At 27.9% G+C, this 21,808-nt stretch overlaps 1 long non-coding RNA gene across 1 annotated transcript; it reads left to right on the forward strand.

Moving 5' to 3' along the window:
• Positions 1-20,166: 20,166 nt before the first annotated feature.
• Positions 20,167-21,457, forward strand: LOC139907006 (uncharacterized). Its single transcript, XR_011783300.1, has 2 exons — positions 20,167-21,079; positions 21,142-21,457. It is a non-coding gene; the product is annotated as an uncharacterized lncRNA (long non-coding RNA).
• Positions 21,458-21,808: the final 351 nt, after the last annotated feature.

The raw sequence follows: 21,808 nt of genomic DNA on the forward strand, positions 1-21,808 counted from the left end.
ATTAAAGAAAATTAATTTGAAACATTTGATGCGTTTTCAGTCCCTCGAGGGATGATGTGTTTTCGTTACAAAATTCCTTTCCTAATCCACAGTTTTTATCCAAAGAAAGTATTCTCCTGTAAGCTCTATAATTTTTTTTTCCTCACTTTATTGGGCATGAGGTATATGGTGAAATAGTGTTTCAGCACATTATGTTTTTTATTTGCACATTATTCTTATTTACAACTATGAGTATTTTTATATCCAGAGCAGGTTCCACCCGATCATCTATTTTTTCCTCCCCTTGTGTGCTCCTAAAAATAACTTCCATGTTTTTTCTTTTAATTTCAATATATACAAAATCCTCGACACCAGTATTCAAACTTATTTAGTCTATATGCACACAGAAAAAACATGCAATGAAACATATACATATATTTCAATTGCCCACAAAGCAGAATAATTTGTCTTTCAATCCCTTTCCCGAAAAATAGTTACAAGAAAGTGTATTCCTATTTATGTGGGATTGGACGATTCTGCACGTCAAGTCACTAAAAAATTTCAAGAATCTATACATGACTAAGGTTTTTTTCATTTTCTACAACCATAACCTTAACATCTTAAAATCAAATTATTTTATCAATCTAAAAATATAATACGTTTGGCAAAATTCAATTCAATAATACTCTTCCAATTCACAGATACTTAAATTATAGCATCATCCTCAAAAAATAACTATTTTTGGCAAAAGTCTGCTATCAAATTATTTTTATAGAAATTGAAACAATATAAAGATCATTAATTTTATTTGAGAAAATATTTGATTACTAAAACATACAACAAAGGGTTATTTATGAGGCTCCAAACTAATTCTAGAACAAAATTAGTAATTACTGTATAAATTGTATGCATAATGCCATAACTTTGTTTTTTGTAAAACTGTAATTGCTTAAATCATGACTACTATTCCCAATTTAGTAGTTCTATTAATTACATATATGTTAATATTTCGTAATATTTACAAAATTCTATTTTTCTCTGTTTTAGGTACATTCCATGTAAAGATAAACTGTGAATACTAATTTCACAATAAATAATTTAGCCATGTTAAAAATTAACTGATATGTATTTAATTTAACAATTTTTTTGTTTTGTAAAAATTGTACTTGATTGGAACATTTATAGTATACCACATGTATACCACAGTATCCTTAAAAACTATTATCTATTTATTTGTGAATGAATATGTATATATTAGATTGGGAGACACTTAGTAGGGGAGTGTTTTGGGGAACGAAGAACGATTTTCCTTTTTTTGGAAGACGAATGCTGTCTTGATTAATGGGTTGTATCTTTCTTTGCTACCATAGTTCTCATCACTAACTAAACCGGGCTTATCTCAGATGACAATACTAAACAAAGTTCAGATAAACTGTTTTGATACTTGCACTTACTCTGTTGGTCTTTATTGTAAAAGTAATTTCTAAATATTTCTTTGTTCAGTTTAAAATAAGGATGATTTCAGAATACAAGAACTTAATTAACTTTTATACACTCGAAATATTTTTCTTGAATAATTATAACTGTTTCTTGATAAATAATACTATGATAATTTCTACTGTCGCTTACAAAGGATATATACATCTATTATTGTCACATAATTTTAGACAAATGTATATTTGCATTGACTATTTGAAAGCACAAAAAGATAATTCTATTAAAAATGGTCATAATTAAACAAAACATCATGTAATATACAAATTATGATTGATAAAACAAACAAAAACTATTTGATGCATTTATTCTATAAGCATCATCATGCTTTTGACAGATTTATTTATGATGGATAAATTACAAGCTCAGTCGCATTTTATATGGTTAAGTTAATAGAATACAATAAAAAAATTAATCATACATTATATGGAGCTCTGAAGAATTTTTTTATAGTTCCTATTTTGCGTAATTTTGCTAATTTTTAATTAGATAATTTATGAGGTATTTTTTTTTTATAATTTGTAAATATAAATATCAAATTGTATTTTATTCATATTATAATAGTTATAATTATTTATATTAGAAAAAATAGTATATATTTAACATAAGGATCTTATATTGATAAGTTTTACCTACATACATACTCCCTACTTTTGTTTTGTAAGTATACAAAATATAGTTAGATAAATTTATATTTTTTTAATTAAAAGACATATATGTGTGATGGATTGTAAAGTAAATAGATATGTTTAACAATTGAAAAAAAAAAAAAAAATAGATTTAAAGGCAATAGTGGACGTTATCTGATAGTTCCCTTTCTTCACATTTCAGTTATGTCTATATATCCTATATTTATTTGACAACAAATTAATTATACAACTGAAATTATACTTCCTTTTCTCTGCTTTTTTAATTATATAGCATGATTTTTCTGTTCGATATAATACTATAAAGAACGGTTTATGTTATTTTCATAAAATTTTGACAAATTATACTTGACAAAATAATAGGCTCACAAATATTAAAAAATGATAATACTTTAATAAATGAAAAAAATACAAACTTATTATTATTTCAACATTGAAATTTATAGAAAAAAAACATCGTGTCTCCTTCAACAATAAAAAATATTTGAAGTTCCGTTTATATTGTCCTCATACCTACAAGTAGATAGCCATTAACTTAAAACGACTACTAGGTTAATGTGCATTCATAATTTTCGAATGATTCGAAACTATAATTCTTTCTTAAAAGATATATTTTTTTCTAAATCAGAATTGAAGATTTTTGAGTTTTTGGTTAGAAATGGAGATTTTTTTATTAATTCAATGTAATTAACTTATTGTTTTCTTATGTTTATTGAAACATAAAAATTTGATTCCAAAGTAACCTTTAAAGTAAGATTTATAATTTTTCAAAAACACATCATTTAAGTTGTTTTTTTTGATTAGGCAATATGTTTGTAGTAATAAAAGGTTATTTGTAAAAAATTATCATTTTTATGATACATTGATTACACTTTGAAGTACATCCATGAAGTTTTGGAGGCAAAAAATTGTCAATTTTTCAAATTGAGGATAACAAACATCGAATATAAAACATATTGTGTTAGCGTGTACATCTAAAAGAAGTTTCTTTATTGAATTTTGAATAAACTGGAAGGGTGTATATACTGACATTCAATAGTGATAAAAAGACAAATATGATTACGTAATTTCATTCTCTTTACCAGAGTTAATGTTTTATGGCAGATCCAACCCGTATCAAAATAAGGAAAAGTATTAATACATGTGACCTTTTTCTTGAAAAGTCTAAATAAAGGAACTAATTAATGATCCACAGTAGCAAAATATTTCAAATATCTTCTATCTATGGCTTACAACAATGAAAGGATTTCATAATAACTGTTTTAGGAAATGCATGACATAGTAATTTTTAATCCTTACAATTTTTTGTGTTGCTTTTAATTTCAAGTTTTTATTTAGTTTTAAAGTATTTTTTGCTTTTATATGTATCTATTGTAGATGTTTTCATACTTTGAACAACTAACTGTAAGTTTAAACTTTATTTTTAATTTATGTTTCAACTACGTAATTTTTTTCAACTTCATAAGTTAAATGAGGTGTTATATATCAATTCTAATACGCAAGCCATTCAGGATTAAGGATTCTATTGTATGTAGCTAGAATTTAAACAGATATCTCGATACATTACATTCTTTCAATAAATCTTTTATTTTGGTAAAACAATTTTATGATAAGTATACCTATATGATCTAAATTAGTTGTCTATATGACCAATAAAGTAATTCTTTCCCACTATTGTACAGTTAAACAACAGAAGGGATATACAAATCCCTAATTGTCTATTTATGCATTTATCAAATTACTAGTTTGCAGTATCAATTTAACCAGTTCATTTAAGTTTCTTTGATTAAAACATGTAATCCTGGGATTTAAATACAATTTATGTTTTAATGTTTCTAGAAGTCCAATAATCCAATAGTTATTCGATATTAAAGGAAAAATGTTTTGCGCCTTGTTTATTTCTACATTATTAATGGTAAAAAAAGTTTATTATATGAAAGGTTGAAATTTTATTGAGCATATCAAAATAAATATTTGTTGAGTACAAGTTTGCATTTTGTTATAAGATACAATTTTTATAAATAAATTAAATGAGATAAAAATAAGGATCCATCAATGTTATAATTGGTCATAGAATGTTTCTTTATTAAAAAAAATATCATCTGAGAATTACATATTTAATTTATGAAACTTCTAACGAAATTATAAGAATTGAATAATTGTTACGATGATAACTATGAATTCCGAATTTGGAAGGGTATATCCTTTTATATGAGCATGGTATGTTTGTACATGTTGCAACTTATATACTGAATAGGATATTAACTTATGTAAACACAGGGTATATTTGATCTTGAGCGGGGTTGGGGGCAAAGATAAACTTGAAGGGTCCTTCCCCCCTTCTTACATTTAATTCACCGCTTTTTTAGACAATAAAGCCTATGACCCTTCTTTATAAATTGTTTCCTTGTTCCATATCATGCCTTTTTTTTAAGAAAATAATATTTATGTATATTTTTAAAATGACAAAACATTTTATTATTTTTTGATTAAGAAAATTTCATTTTATTTAAAATGAGTGTCTAAAAAATATATATATAAAGCAAGGATCCACAGTCTAAAGCAAATCTTGGAGAAAATGCCATTAAGGTATCTTTGTAAAATCGGTCTTGTCTACACCTTAATCCAATATCTTATTAAAATTTGGCGAAATTATCTTTAATTTATGTTATCACGAAATTTTGTAAAAATAAATATAGAAATAAAATATACATAAATTGAAACTAAATGACAATGCGACCAGTAGTTGTCATTTTTTTAATATTGCAGTCCTTTGATATAGTAGGAATATTTACAGAACTATGCTTCTTTTTAAGTTAGTTATGAGGTTGTAAAAATGTTATTATAAAATGTTCCGATCCTAGGCCTTTTTCATGAGATACAAAAGATTACATGTGTCAACAAAATTTTACTTTTCATAAATCTTTTTAATTTATATTCAATTATAATTGTAATTTACACGTTAATTACGAATCTGTTACTTGTTTTTCTGGATCAGCAATGGTTTTCGCGAATTTTTTGTTGAAATATTTTTACCATGTTTTTAGGTTGAGCCAATTTTTGAGTAAGAAAAAATAAATAACCTACATAAAAATTAGTTTATTCTTCGCATAATTATGTGATTGCTTCAAATACCAATCTTATTTAAAGTTTGCTATAAACTTTACAAGACACGACATAGCTAAGCAGTGTCATATTAAAAAGTTATTTATTACACTTTATAATAGAATAAATTTTTTATCAATATTTTAATTTCCACGTGGTTTTTATGTATTTTAAGAAGATTTGTCTTCATAATGCTTCATTTTTTGTAACGAGGAACTGTACTGTCATCATTATATTTTATTGGTCAAAGACATCCAGAGATTTTAAATGAAGTCAACACGGATGTTTTTAGATCCACTGACCTATGTTATAATTAGTGAATAAATATATATGTTATGGTAGTTAATTCTGTTTTTATAACAAAATTTATTTCAAATTATCTTATCTGTTTTAACATAAAGAAAAGTCCCCACTCCAAGTACTACACGATTTCTTTCCTTTATAACTGATTTCATTCAATGTATTAGTCAAAACAGTTTTGTTTCACAATATATGTAAATATAAAATACGCAAATCAGACTGTGATGAAACATACATTCATGCAAAGTTTCAAAATTATCCATGCGAGTCATTATAGATTGTACAGAATCATAGATAACATATTCTAACTGAATCATTTTTTAGTCACTTGATCTTAATGCCAACTGAATGGACTTCCATATAATTCCACTTTATCTTTATATTTGACAATTGCATGTTATATTATATGGAGTAGAATTGCTAATTGCTATGCCTTTTGGCTGAGAAGTCCTTCAAAGTCATAGATATAAAAGATGAACATCTATCAATATGAATGTAGCAAGGCATACTGAATATAAAAAAATTATCTGTGTGTTTGAATGTAACTCTCTGTAGAAAGATCAGAACAAGGATAAAGGATGGGAAAACGTGTATATTCATGGATTACAGAAAAAAAAGTCAAAGTCAACTAAATTTGAGCCGTTAGTTGAGGAAGTTAAACTTCTGACTGCTAATACTCAATATACTCACATTAGACTGCCGAATGGAAGAGAGTCTAGTATTTTCTTTAAAAAAATTATCACTCATCCAAAATTACATTAAAAAATCAACTCAAAGATCTTAATAAACTTTGGGGAGCTACATCGTAATAATCAATTAGAAAGTGAGACTAAAAGTTTATCTCCATTATATGGACATTTAAATTTGTGAGAATCATTGGACAATGTAGAAAACGTCTCTATCTCTCCAACAATAACTCAAAAGCAATCTGAAAACTCTTAACCCCTCAGATGTTACATTCGATAAAGAAGGTATCTCAATTTCTTCTAAAGTCATGCCTCATAATTATGGTGGGGATAATGTGATAAAATATACTAACCGGTTGATAAACATATGAAATGAATACAGTGTTAATCGTGTGATCAAACAAGGAAGACCCTTTAATTGTATTATATATATAGTAATATTGAGTTAATATTCATTTTGTCTATATCTATGTAAATATGTATTTACTATACATATGTTAAATAAAGCCTTTCTTAGAAGTATATTTAATGCGCATTATTTTTACTACTTTCACCAATTTAGTAATAAGTTATTGGTTTTTTCTAAATGCAGCACGTAGTCTTGACTTAAATCTGGTTAGAGTTAAATTTTGGAACCTTTTAATTCAATTTATAAAATTCAGGACCTAATACGCATGTGATATTGTTTCTAATTGATAGTTGGAACACTATTATTTTCATAGCTGCAATCATAATTATCTAATTATTGAGGAAATAACGTCTAAGTTTAATGTTATCCCTGGTCTGTATACTTTGAATGACAGAAATGATTTTTGAGGAGTTATAAATAAAAGTTTTAGTTGATCTCAGGGCAGAATTCAACATCGACATTTGAGTAGTTCAAAATCAATGTCCTTGCTAGATACGAAGCTGGATTTATGTTTATTTCCTTCCTCTTGCAACTGTTTGCAGCTCATCAAATATAAGAGCTCTAAACTGCTCTCCTCAAAAAAGTCCTTTAAATTTTCAGGGTGACAATTTTATTTTCGATTCTTTTTTTGATTATATCAGCAGGTCAATTTTTTTACAATTATATGTGTGCGTATATCTGTAAATAGAGTTTTATAAAATATAAAGAAATGAAAAAATATTTTACCTGCTTAATACGAATTTTATGCAACTCTCTGATGTTATTTCTTTAAAAATTATAAAATAGGAATTAAAACTTTAGAAAATAGAAATAAAAACACTTATATACCAACTACAAAAAATTACCTAACAATAAATGCATATTTTTTACAACTGTTTTTTTCTGTTTTTGTTATCATTTTTACTAAATAGGTAGATATGTAAATCGATATTTTTATCCATGTATTATGTAATATAGAAATAGTATCAAGAACTTATGTATATCTCTAAATATAGGAATTGATACTTTTAAAAATATATTCTCCTACATAGAGGATCATTAGCGTTTTTTTTATTTGTATTATTTTTTTGAAGATAAACAAATGTTACTATCTTCATATACATTATCAAAGTACTGTAGACTTATATGAAAGAAAAGATAGAATATACAAACTATAAAGAAATATAGTATCCATCCACAATGTAGTAGCAATAAGATTATAAAACAGCACGGTATCATTTTTAGTCTCTCTTTTGATATACGTAGGCCCTACTTCCAAATATTTATACAATGTATATATATATATATATATACATATAATACATTATACAATTTAGTTCATTGCCAATTCTATGAAAGTGTATACAAATATCTCATGGTACTAAAAAGCTATTGGCTGTTGAAGGGCTCAAGTCTTACCTATTCATTTGTGAAGCTTATCTAACTTTGTCAAATACAAAACATAACTTATTAATACTCCGTTAGTGAACATCCTTTCATAAGTGCAGTTTAGAAACACCAGGAATCAAACTTAATTAATTACTTGCTAAGCAATTGAGTGATTGTAATAATTACGTAATAAATTTTTTAAGCATTCCGTCCATTTTACCATTTTAATTCAATTTAATTACTAAAAACACTTTTATGAATATAAGCCAACAAGAAAAAATTTGGTCCTTTTTTTTAAATAATCTAAACAACATAGTTATGATAAAATTTCGTATAGTATAAAAAATAACATGTACAATATAATTTGCGTTGGACGCTTCAGTTCTTACATTACAAAGAAGATATCTATCAGTAATATCAAGATTGATAACACTAGACTTAATATATAGGGTAGCTATGAAATATTCTTATTTAAATGCCTTCTTTACAAGAATAATGATTATATTCAAAGATTTAATATTTGAATAAATGAGAATAATATTTGATATATTTTAAATACAGTCAAACATGTTATAACAACCATTTGTTTTAAGTGTGTTATTGCAATAATTATCCGTATCTAGTTTTCAAATTTAGAATTCATACGAAATATAAATCTGGTTTAAATAGGTTTCCTTGACTGGCTGCTTAATACAGGTTTGAGTATTATTATTGGGTTGAAATTTTCTAGGGGTGAAAAGAGCACGGTGATCTTTTCTTTAACCCAATAATGGAATAGTTCTTACATGGTCGATACATTCATACTAATAGTTCTATTTTGATTCAAGTTACTATTTGACGAGTAATCTGTGGCGGATTCTCTATGCTTGAATTTTTTGTGCTTTATTCTCATGGACCTTGAATAATCATATCTGAGGATCTTTTATTAGCAATTAGCTCCATTTTATTACGGATATTTTGTTCCCAAAATTTTGACACATCGTTCTTAACCTTAAAGATGCGGTCCAAATTGGATGCAAAATTAACAACCCTTACTAAATGGCATCATAATTTATATCCATTATTGACGTCATCTTTCTGTATGAACATTAACTTTTGGAGTTCATTTCCTATAAACAAATAAATCTATGGATCAATATTTTATCACGATGTGAAGCTAACAGTGACAGTGGAAGAAATAAAACTTAAATCCGATATTTTGTTAGACTTGGGCTTCTCAAACTTTGGAACAAGTTCATAAGGAAGTCGGAAAGAAACTCATTGGTCCTAACGAACAAAAAAGTTGTCCTTTGGTCAAATTTATTATAACAAATGTTGATTATTTGTTTCGCCACTCGGTTTACAGCTTTGTCATAGGGTAAGCAAGAAATGTTAATATTCTTTAGAGTTCATAATTACGTATACTTAGCTGCTTTAAATAAGAAAAAAGTTAAATGACGATAATAAAAGGTATTTCTGTTCATTCCAAAAAAGCTAGTCGTGAAGAGACATAGCAAAATGATTAGAAAATTAGCAATTTTCTCCCTGTTCTATATATATTTAAATTCACTCAATCTCTGCTTAAATTTAACAAAGGAAATTTAGTTATATTTATAAACCACATTTTTTCCCCATTTCATTCTGTGTCAATACAGGGTTTATCGATGGTATTGGATGCTTGGCGTATCACAGTTGATACCAAGGATAAAAATGTAATATTTCACTATATCTTGGTATATTTAGATTATATTTATTTTATTATTTTTCATAACTCTATTTTTTTATATATAAATATTCGTATAATGTATACATAAAAAATATTGAAAATCGATTCTTAGCTCAGTTAATAGCACATAAAGCATTTAACAACAAAAAGGGGTGTTATTTTACATTATATTTATTTAAAGTATATGTTAGTTTTTATTTTGTTTTATAAAATAGAACTTATCTATCTATTGGCCTCAAATGATATCATCAATTATAAATACATCAAAGTCTATGCATTTTTCTCTCCTTTTTGCCCAACTTGAGTCATAGGTCCTTCTTTTGTTTGTATATTTTATACCCTTACTATTTTTAGTGCATAATTTAAGTACATTATTCGTTAGAAATTCTTTGGAAATAAACATATTGAACGATATCCGTTGTAAGTAATACATTTTTTATTTAAACTTTTAATCAAAAATAATTGTAAATTTTAAAATTTGTAATTTTAAGAGTAATATTTGGTGAAATTTGTATTGATGTTTTAAAAATGTTAAACGCAATATATTCAGCCCCTTTTTTTATCTCATTTATTATTGTACCCATAAAATAAAAATTAATATATTTGGGACAAGGGACCATGTCTTTTATGTTCCATTTGTCTAGAGTTTATCTATGATACCATACTGAAAATTGTAAAAAAGACAAAAAAAGTTAAGGTGAAGTTGTAGTCATTCATCGTATCATTTAAGATAAAGATTTATGAATGTTTCGTATGATAAAACGTAAATATTATTCTGCTCTTCTAAGAAAATTAATTATCAAGTTTTATTATTAGTTTATCTCTTAATGAATATTGATATAAAGGGTGCATACAAATAGTAAAAGTAAACAAAAAACAATTATCTAGATTACACATTTAGTTACTGGGTATCTACTTGAGGCACTGATACACTTTTGAGATTTTAAGTTTTAAAGGTTATGTTAGTGTTCTACAGCTTTAATAACAATAATAAATATGGGTTTCAGCCTGCGGCGCCCCAGATCTTGATTTTGTTGCATAATGTTTTCAGACCTCTTTTTTGAGAGTAAGAAAATGATTTCCTAGTACACGGCCTCGTCCATCCTCCCACCGTTAAAGTGAAGTCGGCATTCCCCTTCAGCAAAGAAATAACACAAAGTATAATATTTCCGCCCCCAATACCCCCAACGTATGGTGTTCATGGATTTATACTCAGCATTCCCCCCCCCTCTAAACTCATTTTTTGCTTATGCAATCTGTCTCACTGTTAAAAAAAATCTGCCATAAAAATTATAATTTTTTTTGTTTCATTTTTTGCTTATACAATCTGTCTCACTGTTAAAAAAAATCTGCCATAAAAATTATAATTTTTTTGTTCCATTTTTTGCTTATGCAATCTGTCTCACTGTTTAGATAAATCTGTCATTAAAATTATACATGTTTTGTTTCTTTGTCGGTGAAAAAACTTACAAGAGCGGTAAGGGACCAAATATTCATTTCATCTACTGTTTACATAGAGAGGATAAAGTTTTCCTCTGTTATTGTATAAATTAATGACAGCCATTACAGTGTAAATTTGTGCTATTTTTGCACCTTAAGACTTTCATGATTATATGCATAAAAAAAGTTCCTTTTTTAATAGCTTACATAATGTCATACCATAACTGAAACTTAAAGCAATCTATATATCTATGATAAAATATCTGAAAAGGTGTAGTATTTTCAAACATTTAAATGATGGAAAACTAACCCATCACTACTGAGAATTAAAAAAAAAAGAATATTTTTTAAAAATTTGGTACAAATATTATATGAGTAAAAAGTTTTGAGAATGAACTCAGGACAATAATATGTGTTGTCTTATTTTAGATAAAAATATGATGTCTGGGCATCATATCGACTGTTAAAGAGTGGTCCATTAAAATCTACACACTTAGAATTTTAAACTTCAACAAAAAACCATTTTTTTTATTAACAACAAAAACTTCAATAAGGAACCATTTATTAATTAAGAATAGAATTTCAACAAAATTAATACTTTAAATAGATGTGTGTCTGAGTTCTCTTAATCATTAATGTAGACCCCTTAGCGGAAACAATGATCCATGAGTTGACAGAAGGACTGGTACCCACTGCAGATGCTGTCCTCTATTATGGCGTCCTACTGCTGGCTTACATTGTCTTTGAGGACCTGGGTATTGGTATGACGCACACTGCAGGCCTTACCCTCTACATGCACCCAAAAGCTGTAGTCGAGGGTTTGACATCAGGAATGAAAAGGGGTTAAAAGTGTCAAAAATAGTTCAAAGGAACACAAAAGACTTATTCTGAAGAGTTTTGCAATGGAGGAGATGGGTTTCGTACATTCTCTGTGCCAAAAATGGCCTCCCAACTCTCACAGGGCTCTTTTAACCCATTTTTTATAGCTCTTTAGACGGTCTGTTGTGAAACCCCGAGATATCTTGCATGGACTCTCATGGACTTGAGGGGATTGTCTTAGGTATTTTTTTTTACTCCTCCAGGTCTACTTTCTCATTTTAGCAGACCCTTTCTTCCTCTCCAACGTTCCAGAATTGCTGACAGCGTTGAACGTGCTCCTGGAGACGTCCAAATGATGGGAGTACGTAAATGGAAATTTTCCTTCACGTTTAAACATCCTTTTCTCCACTTGAATTTAAGCTATAGACTTAATAATTGTTATTTTGTAACTTATTGTTTATGCTTTAATATTTTGAAATATAATTATTTTCAATCTTTCAATCTCCGTTAATTATTGTATTAGTAAGTTTCAGATTTCAATGCCTAACCGGTATATGTATAGCAACATTATTTAAAAAGTTTTGGGAGAAATATCAAATTACGTCGATAAACTTCCATATATTTAGAATTTGATAAAGGAAGTCATTTTATGTCATAACATATAGGGGAGTAAAAATTTATGAGCAGCTTTTCAAATATTTTTTAATATTCACCTAAAAAAACTTTTCTATCGAATACAACTACAAGTATAATATAAATATTAGAGTAAATAATTGCTTTAGTCTAAGTATACTCCGTTATTTCTCAAAATAATTCTCAAATGAATTCTAAAGCATTTCAAAATTTTATAATGTAGTTATTTGGAATATGTATACATTACTTGGCTCTGGTTTGGTTTAGAGATGAAATATTTGGATGCATTTTACTATAAACAGAATAATTTAAGTGCGTTACTGATCACCAAATTTGTAAAACAAATAAGACTTCAAGGATTGCAAAATAAATAAATAAAAGAAGCGGTGGGAGTCCTGGCGGAGGGTATTCTCCAAAATATTGGGAGATAACCAACGCAGCACGAAGTACTATACGGCTTCTTACCGGACAACAACAATGTGGTTTTTAAAATAGCGTCTAAAGCAATTGCAAATTTTCAGACAATGTTGGCGAAAAAGGTTGGATGCCATATCTCAAGTAAAGTGGCCCATGTAGTGGAGGGTGAATTTAATTTTAAAGAACTTCTTAGCTGGGAAAAGTAATGAGTATGTTTATTCATATTTTATACAAATATTTTTTATTAAGTAATTTTTTGGAACACTTCTAAAAATCATAAAAACCTCGAATCTATGAATTGTATTTTTCAAATATTATATTATTCCTAGTGTTGTATTTATTTGTTTAAAGGGAATTTAATTATTCTATATATGTACATTATTGATTGTATCTCTTTTATTGTTCTCTAATAATTATTTACCAGTGATATGGGTGTTAAATATATATATATTCATGTAAATCATCCATTTTTGAGTTGTTTTGGATGTGCAAAAATGATCAATACTCAATAGGATTTGCCATTAAATCTATGGAACCTATTTGTTTTTGTATATATTCACCATAAAAAGGTGATTTTAAGAGAAATACTAGGTTCTATTTATATTGCGCTCAAAAGTTAACGAAATTCAAATATTTTTTTATCTATCTTAGTGTTTCAAATTCACCACAAAAAAATGTATAAAATGTATTTTTCGAACAGTACAGAAAAAATTGACTACAGGTAAAAAAATGAAACTTTGATAATTAAATAATTATATTAATTTTAAGAAAACGTACTTAACTCAACCATTAAATTATTAATATGCAAACAGTGATTAATTAGTTTCCAAACAATCAAATACTTTATTTGCTTTCTTACTGAATTATAAAAAACAAAAATATATGTGAGATAATTTCTTTCTTTCTTGGATACTTACTCACAGAAAACATTATTTAAAGTACATTTGAGGGAGAAATCAATTTTCAATCTCACTAAGACTTACATTTAAAACATTAAAATTGAGTGAACAAAATATTTTTTTCAATTGTTAGAATATAATGTCTCTTGTCATTCTAAAAATGTTATCACTTTAGCTAACAAATTAAATATAAACTTCTCGTTGCATAACAAAGGAAACGATGTAGCTCAATGGACAACGCACATTGGAGAAATTATTCTCCTGAACTCAATATGCATATGTTCGCGTTTTGATCTTCTTAAAGAAGGAGATATAACTTATATGAACTTCCAAGCCAATTCCTTGTTCAGATGGAGTAAATGTAATACTATAGTGTTTATTTTTACTTATTCAGTGGAACTCCATCAGACCAATACAAAATAACAAAATCAAACATGTAATACTAAAAAATGTAAAAATTGAAAGTCAATTAACAGCAACAAAATGTGTATTGAATAAAAAAAAAAACATTAAAAACTTTGAGATTATTTGTAAAAATTATGAGGTTATTTATTTCGAAATTACCTCAAAATTACATTGAAGAGCAATTCTAATTGACCAAAAAAACAATTGTAATATTGGATCCTTTTAAAAATAACTAATTAATTTTTAAATATTGAATTGAAGATTCCCTAAAGAAAAGAGGCGTTAAAACATTTTAAATTATATTTTAAAAAACGTGTACCTGAAATATTTAAACCCATTCACACACTCGAATAAATAAAAATAACAATAGCTTAAAATAGGCCTTTTGTAGGGAGCAAGGAGAATAAAACTGTTATTTTTCACTACAAAAATGATATTTTTAACAGTTATGTGAGACAAATGATGACCATAGAGCAATAAAAATTTGACCTATCAGAATTTTCAGACAATTTTTTTTACTTCATTTGCCGTCTTTGTCCTGAGAGTATCTTTATAAGAAAATATTATCTTATTTACAAACGTTAATAAATTTTGGACAACTTTCCACAAGGGCAACTTTTAATTCTGGCAATTTTCCTATAGGGAAATTTTTGGTGGACATCTTCAACGTAAATCTAAATAGATTTTCAATACTATTCACAAAACAAAATTTCCCATAAACTGTTAGTCATGGATGTATAAAGCTTACATAAACAATTAAAAATATGTAAAGTAGTGGTGTAGATTTTTATAACTAACTCCTTTGATTAAATCAGTGGTTTTTAACCTGTAGGAAATTATCCACTGGTGGGGAATTGCCAATTGAGGAATGACTGGGTGAACAAAAGAATTTCATCAATTTCAACCATTTTTTTAATTTTAATCCATCTTTCAAATCAAACCTATTTACAGACTGTTTAAATAACAAAAACAACAAATATATGAGCTGTAATTTTATTAAAAGTGACAGCACTGTTTGGCTTGAAATCTCAACAGTTGCCCCTTGCAAAAATTTCCCTGCCGTGTCTCTCCTTGTTGTAAGAGCTCTCCCATTAATAAGTAATAAATCATACGCATATATATTCTTATTGTTATTTTATTTAGTGTGTGTGTTATGATGATATTGAATTTTAAGGATTAAGATTGTTGAAAGCCCGGAACAAAGCGAGACATGTTCGTGACTACGCAGTAGAGGCAGTTTTTGTGGAGAAAACCTCTGCATGTATGCATTTTTAGTATGATTGAGAACATAATCAAGTTAAAACACACCGGATTGACCTTGAATCTGATTTGCGCTGTAATATTTCAAAATTAGAACCGAACATTGAGGCACACGTCAAGGTAAAACAAATACAAAAATCTCATTAGCCTGGATGTGAATAGTATTGAATGTTTTGTATGTTTTTATGACCCAAATATATTTATATCCATATGATAACGGTGAGTAAAAAATATAGTATACATGCAAAACAAAACGGCTTATAAAATATAAATGTATATTTATGTAAAAAACACTGAATGGGTTAAAATCAAATTTGTCAAAGACTGATGCTGTTGTGGAAAACGGAAAGTCGGAACACTATAAAGTGAGGAATCGGAGAAATAAGGTTAGGAACCCCTGGATTAAATGATTCAATCACTTCCTTTTTCTATCGATAATTCATATAATATCAGTTGTAATGAAAACTTCTATAATTGCTTTTTATTCAATATGTGTTTTCCCCACTTATAGATTGATTTGGTATTATTTTACAATAAGAATATATTTTCCTCTTAGTATTGAAAGAGTTTTTGAGATTAATGATGGCAATATATACCTATATATTATATTCGAACATCACCTACCACTAACAATACATACAAAACGAAAAACTGTGGTTTAGATGAGATAATAATATCTACCATTTATCATGCTCTATTTCTTCCTTCCTCCTGTATTTTTTTCCTTAAATCAAAGATTTATTGCATATCTATTTCTTTACATAGTATATACATATATACGCTTAAATAAATGTTTTGAAAGGATGATAATATATATGTAAAATGACTTCACTAGACATTAGGGGATATCAATATACATAATTCATATAGAGAATTTGTTTTTGAAGGATAGTTATGACTACAACCATAAGTTCATACATTTCTATTAGGCATTTCATAGGATAGCTTATTATTAAAGTTTTAGAAAAGTATGACCTGTCGATATATTAAATGAAAATACATCAAAAATGAATGTGGTAACCCTGAATATTTGAAAATGCTTTAGTGTAGAGCAATTAAGCTAAAATGTAGTTATATTGGTTTAGTTATTAACCCCAATCCCACTCCAAATCAAGCAAGGATTTAAGCTCAAATGATTCCGATGTTAATTCTACTCTGAGTCCAGCCAAAACTTATAAATATAACTCTCTAACAAATTCTCGTTGTTACTTCCCGTCATTGATGAGTAAACACACTAATAATCAAATTCAAGCATGTAAACGCTACGCGTTTTTTTAACGTTGAACGCTAAAAATAGGATTTTGGCATTCTTTTCCACAAATTATCACCGCATTAGTCTTTAAATTCAAATACTTGTACGATCAGTATTTTACTTACAAAAATAGTATTTCAAGGATACCTTTATAACTTTTTCAAAAAAAATAAATCTAAAATTAACCCTAACTAAGCATCCAACACCTATAAAAAATACTTTCTTATGAATTTGTAGCTTTTTTTAACTTGTTTTTTTGTACAGTCGGGGAAGCACCGGATTTGTATTGACACATGTTAAAAAACATATCCTTTCAAAACAAAAAAAAAGTCAAAATAAAAAAAAAAGTAAATTTGAAAGAAGATCTGGTCGTATTTTTAACTTTGCATCTCTGTCACGTCCGTGCCAGTAAGTAGTAAGCATTTCCTCCCAACTATGGAACTATTGCTCCATGATTTTTGAGAATTGTTGACAGTTTGTATGATAAAATATAATTCAACCAATACACGTTCAGAACACTGATAAGGAGAAAAGAAGCAAAATGATCGATAGCTGACAACAAAACACACTGTACATTTTTGTGCTAGGGAGGTAACACTTAAAAAGGCTGAAAGCTGACAAAATAAAATGGATGGAATGCCAAAAAAGTGGAACGTTTAAAAATTTGTTTCCATCTCAGGATTGAAATAATAATGATAAGACCTTTGTATTAAACAAAGCAATGTTCAGATTGCAGCTCCAAAACATATCTGGCACGTTTAAGATCATATTTTTTACAACTCTACAAATGTTTCCCTATCTGCATTAAAAAAAAAATTCATGGAACAAAGTTTATCGGTGTGTATGTCTGAATGTATGAAAAAAGTCACTGTGTGCACTGTATAATGTGCTCCATGATGTATATCACAAACATATTTTAATCTAAGAAATAACAATTTAGACGTAATAAGGAATTATTGAAGGCGTCCCTATATCGAATTGATCGTGTATACAGGCGCACTGTACGTAGTGCTTCCTTATGTGTATTATATACATATTTTTGATCTAAGAAATAACAATTTAGTTGTATCAGTGAAATATTGGAGGCGTGTGCATTTCAAAAAAGAAGAATAGTTTCTGTTATTGCTCTTAGATGTATATCATAATTTATGTTCATTTTCAGAATATATTAAGATTTGAATAAAATATAAACGCTGGTATGTTACAATGAATTTTGTTTGTTTTTATTAGGGATCCAAATGGCTATATATTTAATTTATATAATGATTAATTATTCCTCAAACATTTGGAACTTATCTCATATCTATGAGTTTAGCATACTTACAATTAATTGAAAACGACGATTGAGTGAAATTGAAATATCGATTTTATATTTGATATATATGAAATGACTATAATTTTTGTAAACTTTTATCTGACAAAAGTTTTTATTATGCTATTCAAACTATATTACTTCATAAATCAGATTACATTCACTCTAACACTTGTTTTAATAACGGCTCCATCTCCATCTTCGGTCCCACATCCAGTTACTCTGCATTGCTCCACAGAGCATTCCCAATCAGAATTATCATGGTGGCTTAATGGAGAAACTATAATTCCACAAAAGTTGTTTCGATCATTAGCACCCGGACCGAAAAAGGAGACTCTTCTCTTCAACTCAGGGTCACAAGTTATATATCTTGAAAATGTTCCGATTCCTATACTACAAAGAGATCCTGAACATATGTATTGAATGTCACACTTCTTGCCATCAGATATTCTCGTCCAAGTACAGGTTTTCCAATCGTCATTGTCGTCAATGGATCCTCCATCAGATGTTTCTACGAAGAGATATCCCTTTGATCCTGTTGGATATAATTGATCTGTTGTTTGTGCACTAAAGAAAAACGACCTGGATTGTTGGGGTTTGGCAAGCACAGCTGTGGAAGCCAAAAAAATAGAAAATAATAGTTGTAAGGTGTACATTTTCAAACTGGGTAACAATCTGTGTCGTGTCTATTTTTATAATATAACTTTATACAATCCTTTAGATTAGATAAGAAGTTTAAACCTACAACCTAACAAATTATATGATACAATGTTTAATTATTAGAATACATTCATTTTTTAGGTTAGTGATAAACACAATAAAATACTTTATAAATGTTCAAGCTTTCAAGCTCTGGTCAAATATGTAATTAGAAGTAAAGTGTATCATATATTCAATCCTTGATTGAATATAATATACAACTAGTTATAGTTAACATATTTTCACTTCCCTCTATTAAATTTCATATACAGGTCATGCAGGATAATTAAGTTAAATGCATCATAAAATATAATTACAATAATTATTATCATATCACTTTATTGAAAGAACATTTACAACTTCTTTGATATAAGTTATAACTTTTGAGAAAATTAATGGATTTTATTGAATTTTTTTATAAGAATAATATTTTTCTAAAATTTATTTTACGAGAATTAAGCAAAAATATGCATGATTTGTAAAAATAATCCTCTTGCTAAACATAATAGATTCCCAATTAGAAAAAAAATGATACATGTAACAATTGGGTTAAGCAAGACTTAAAATATTGATGAAGGTTTTTTGAATAAATATAAAAACTACTGGCTTATATATGCAATTGTTAAATACTATCCATAACTCTATTTAACCATTACCATCATTCTAGAATAGTGAGAAAAAAGAAAACCGTGCGCATGAGACTATTATGTCGGTTCAAATATTTTTCAGTACTTGAGAATTCTTCCTAATAGCCTTGCAATCTTAGGAATCTCTTCGAAATTTTCTTTGATTTTGGAGATGCCATCGTTACCAACATCATCCATTAATTTAATGATGGATCCTCGGGAAGGGAAGAATTTACCCGTGTATTTCTCCATAAATTTTTTGAACGTAGATGGTTAGCAATGGATAAGGTTATATTACATGCAATAAGCATCTTTGTGAGATCTGAGATAAAGTCTGACTTGATGTATTCCTCATTAACTTGATTTTTTAGATGAATATCCATGCTCTTGATATGAGATGAGGATAATGAGTGGCGTGTAATTCTAGACAGGGGACTAAAGGCACATTAATATCCACAAATTCGACAAGCCATCCGTTTTTCATCTGGTAAGTATTTTTCCAAATTCCTGGGCCTCCATTTTCATAAATCCAGACAAAAAGCGACGTTATTTTGGGCATTTTATTCAGTTCTCTTTCGACTATCAGCATCTAATATTATATTAGTATTGAATAATAAAGGAGGGAATGATAACGTTCTTGATAGAAGAAGATGTATACTATTTAACCAATGATGCCATGTGTATTTATTCCTTTGTCCTCGCACGCTTTTCTATTCTTACCAAAATTATCAACCTTACTTATGAGTAAGGGTGATAATTTTGGTAAGAATAGAAAAGCGTACGAGGAGAAGAGAAGAAATACTTATAGCATCATTGATTAAATAATATACATCTTCTTCTATCAATCATGAACGTTATCATTCCCGCCTTTATTATTCAATATTAATATAATAATATTAGATGGGGATAGTCGATAGAGAACTGAATAAAATGAAAAAAATAACGTCGCCTTCTGTCTGGATTTTTGAAAATGGAGGCCCAGGAATTTGGAAAATACTTACCAGATGAGAAACAGATGGTTTGTCGGATTTGTCGATATAAATGTGCCTTTAGTCCCCTGTCTAGAATTACACGCCACTCATTATCCTCATCTCATAACAAGAGTATGGATATTCATCTATAAAATCAATTTAACGATGAATACATCAAGTCAGAATTTAATTCTGATCTCACAACGATGTTTATTGCATGTAATATAACCTTATCCATTGCTAATCATCTACGTTCAAAAAATTTATGGAGAAATACAAGGGTAAACATATCCCTTCCCGAGGAACCATCATTAAATTAATGGAGGATGTTGTTACTGATGTCATTTATAGAAATACATATAAAAATGTTTTGAGTCATCCACACCAAATGACGATCAAGTTATCAGTAAAAAGTATTTACGAATATCGAAATGGAACTCTGAATTTTGTACTATCTCACAGTAAGTATTCAATTTTTTTAAAATCTAACCATAAAATATGATTCTATTTTAGCTAAACATATCAAGAATTATGATACACAACTCAGTAAAGGGCAAAAACAACTGCTTAAATGGTCACAACAACGGGGGTAGTAGCTTTGGATGGTTTGCAACTAGTTTGTCTGAGACTACTTACTTCGCTTTAAGACTTGGGTATGATAATTAGGTTTTCCGATATTACATAGTCAATAAATATTACTTTTTTATCACTTAAGGCTTAGCTATGGTTGATGGGCTCCAAGAAATGGTGTTCAGAAAACTCATAAAAGGCAAAAACAACTGTTTAAATGGTCACAACAACGAGGGTAGTTGCATTGGGTGTTGCATTATAATTAACAATTGTGTATATCCTTTATGATAATAGTATGTTGTTATATAAGCATGCCTAAATAACGGGGAATAATCTTTTTTGATGCTCTTAATAGGGAGTAATATCGCCGGACATTACTACATAATTAGCTTTTGCTCTAAATCTTTACGATGAATTTATTTCTAACATTTTTTTATTAATATATTTATTGTCTAATTTTATGATTTTGACATTTACTTTACTATTAATAATTAGTTAGATCTCATCGGTAGAGATATATCTATCCTGTGCACAATTGTATATAGCAACTTCCACATGAAAAAGAGAGGTGATTATCTTTTTGATTAAACTCCACGTCTCGTTTGTGTATTGCAACCTAAAGTTATGGCATATTTAACTGAATTCCGATGTTAGAACAAGAAAAAATTATCTGGACCAATCTATTATTTCAATATTCTGTATTTATAATTTATTATTATTAATAGTTATATGATTTTAATTGTTTAATTTTGTATATTTAACTTAAATGTTTAATGGTTTATTTTTTAGTATGTAGATTATATTTAATTAAA

The sequence above is a fragment of the Lepeophtheirus salmonis genome, chromosome 13 (assembly GCF_016086655.4).
Source record: "Lepeophtheirus salmonis chromosome 13, UVic_Lsal_1.4, whole genome shotgun sequence".
Classification (NCBI taxonomy): Eukaryota; Metazoa; Arthropoda; class Copepoda; order Siphonostomatoida; family Caligidae; genus Lepeophtheirus; species Lepeophtheirus salmonis.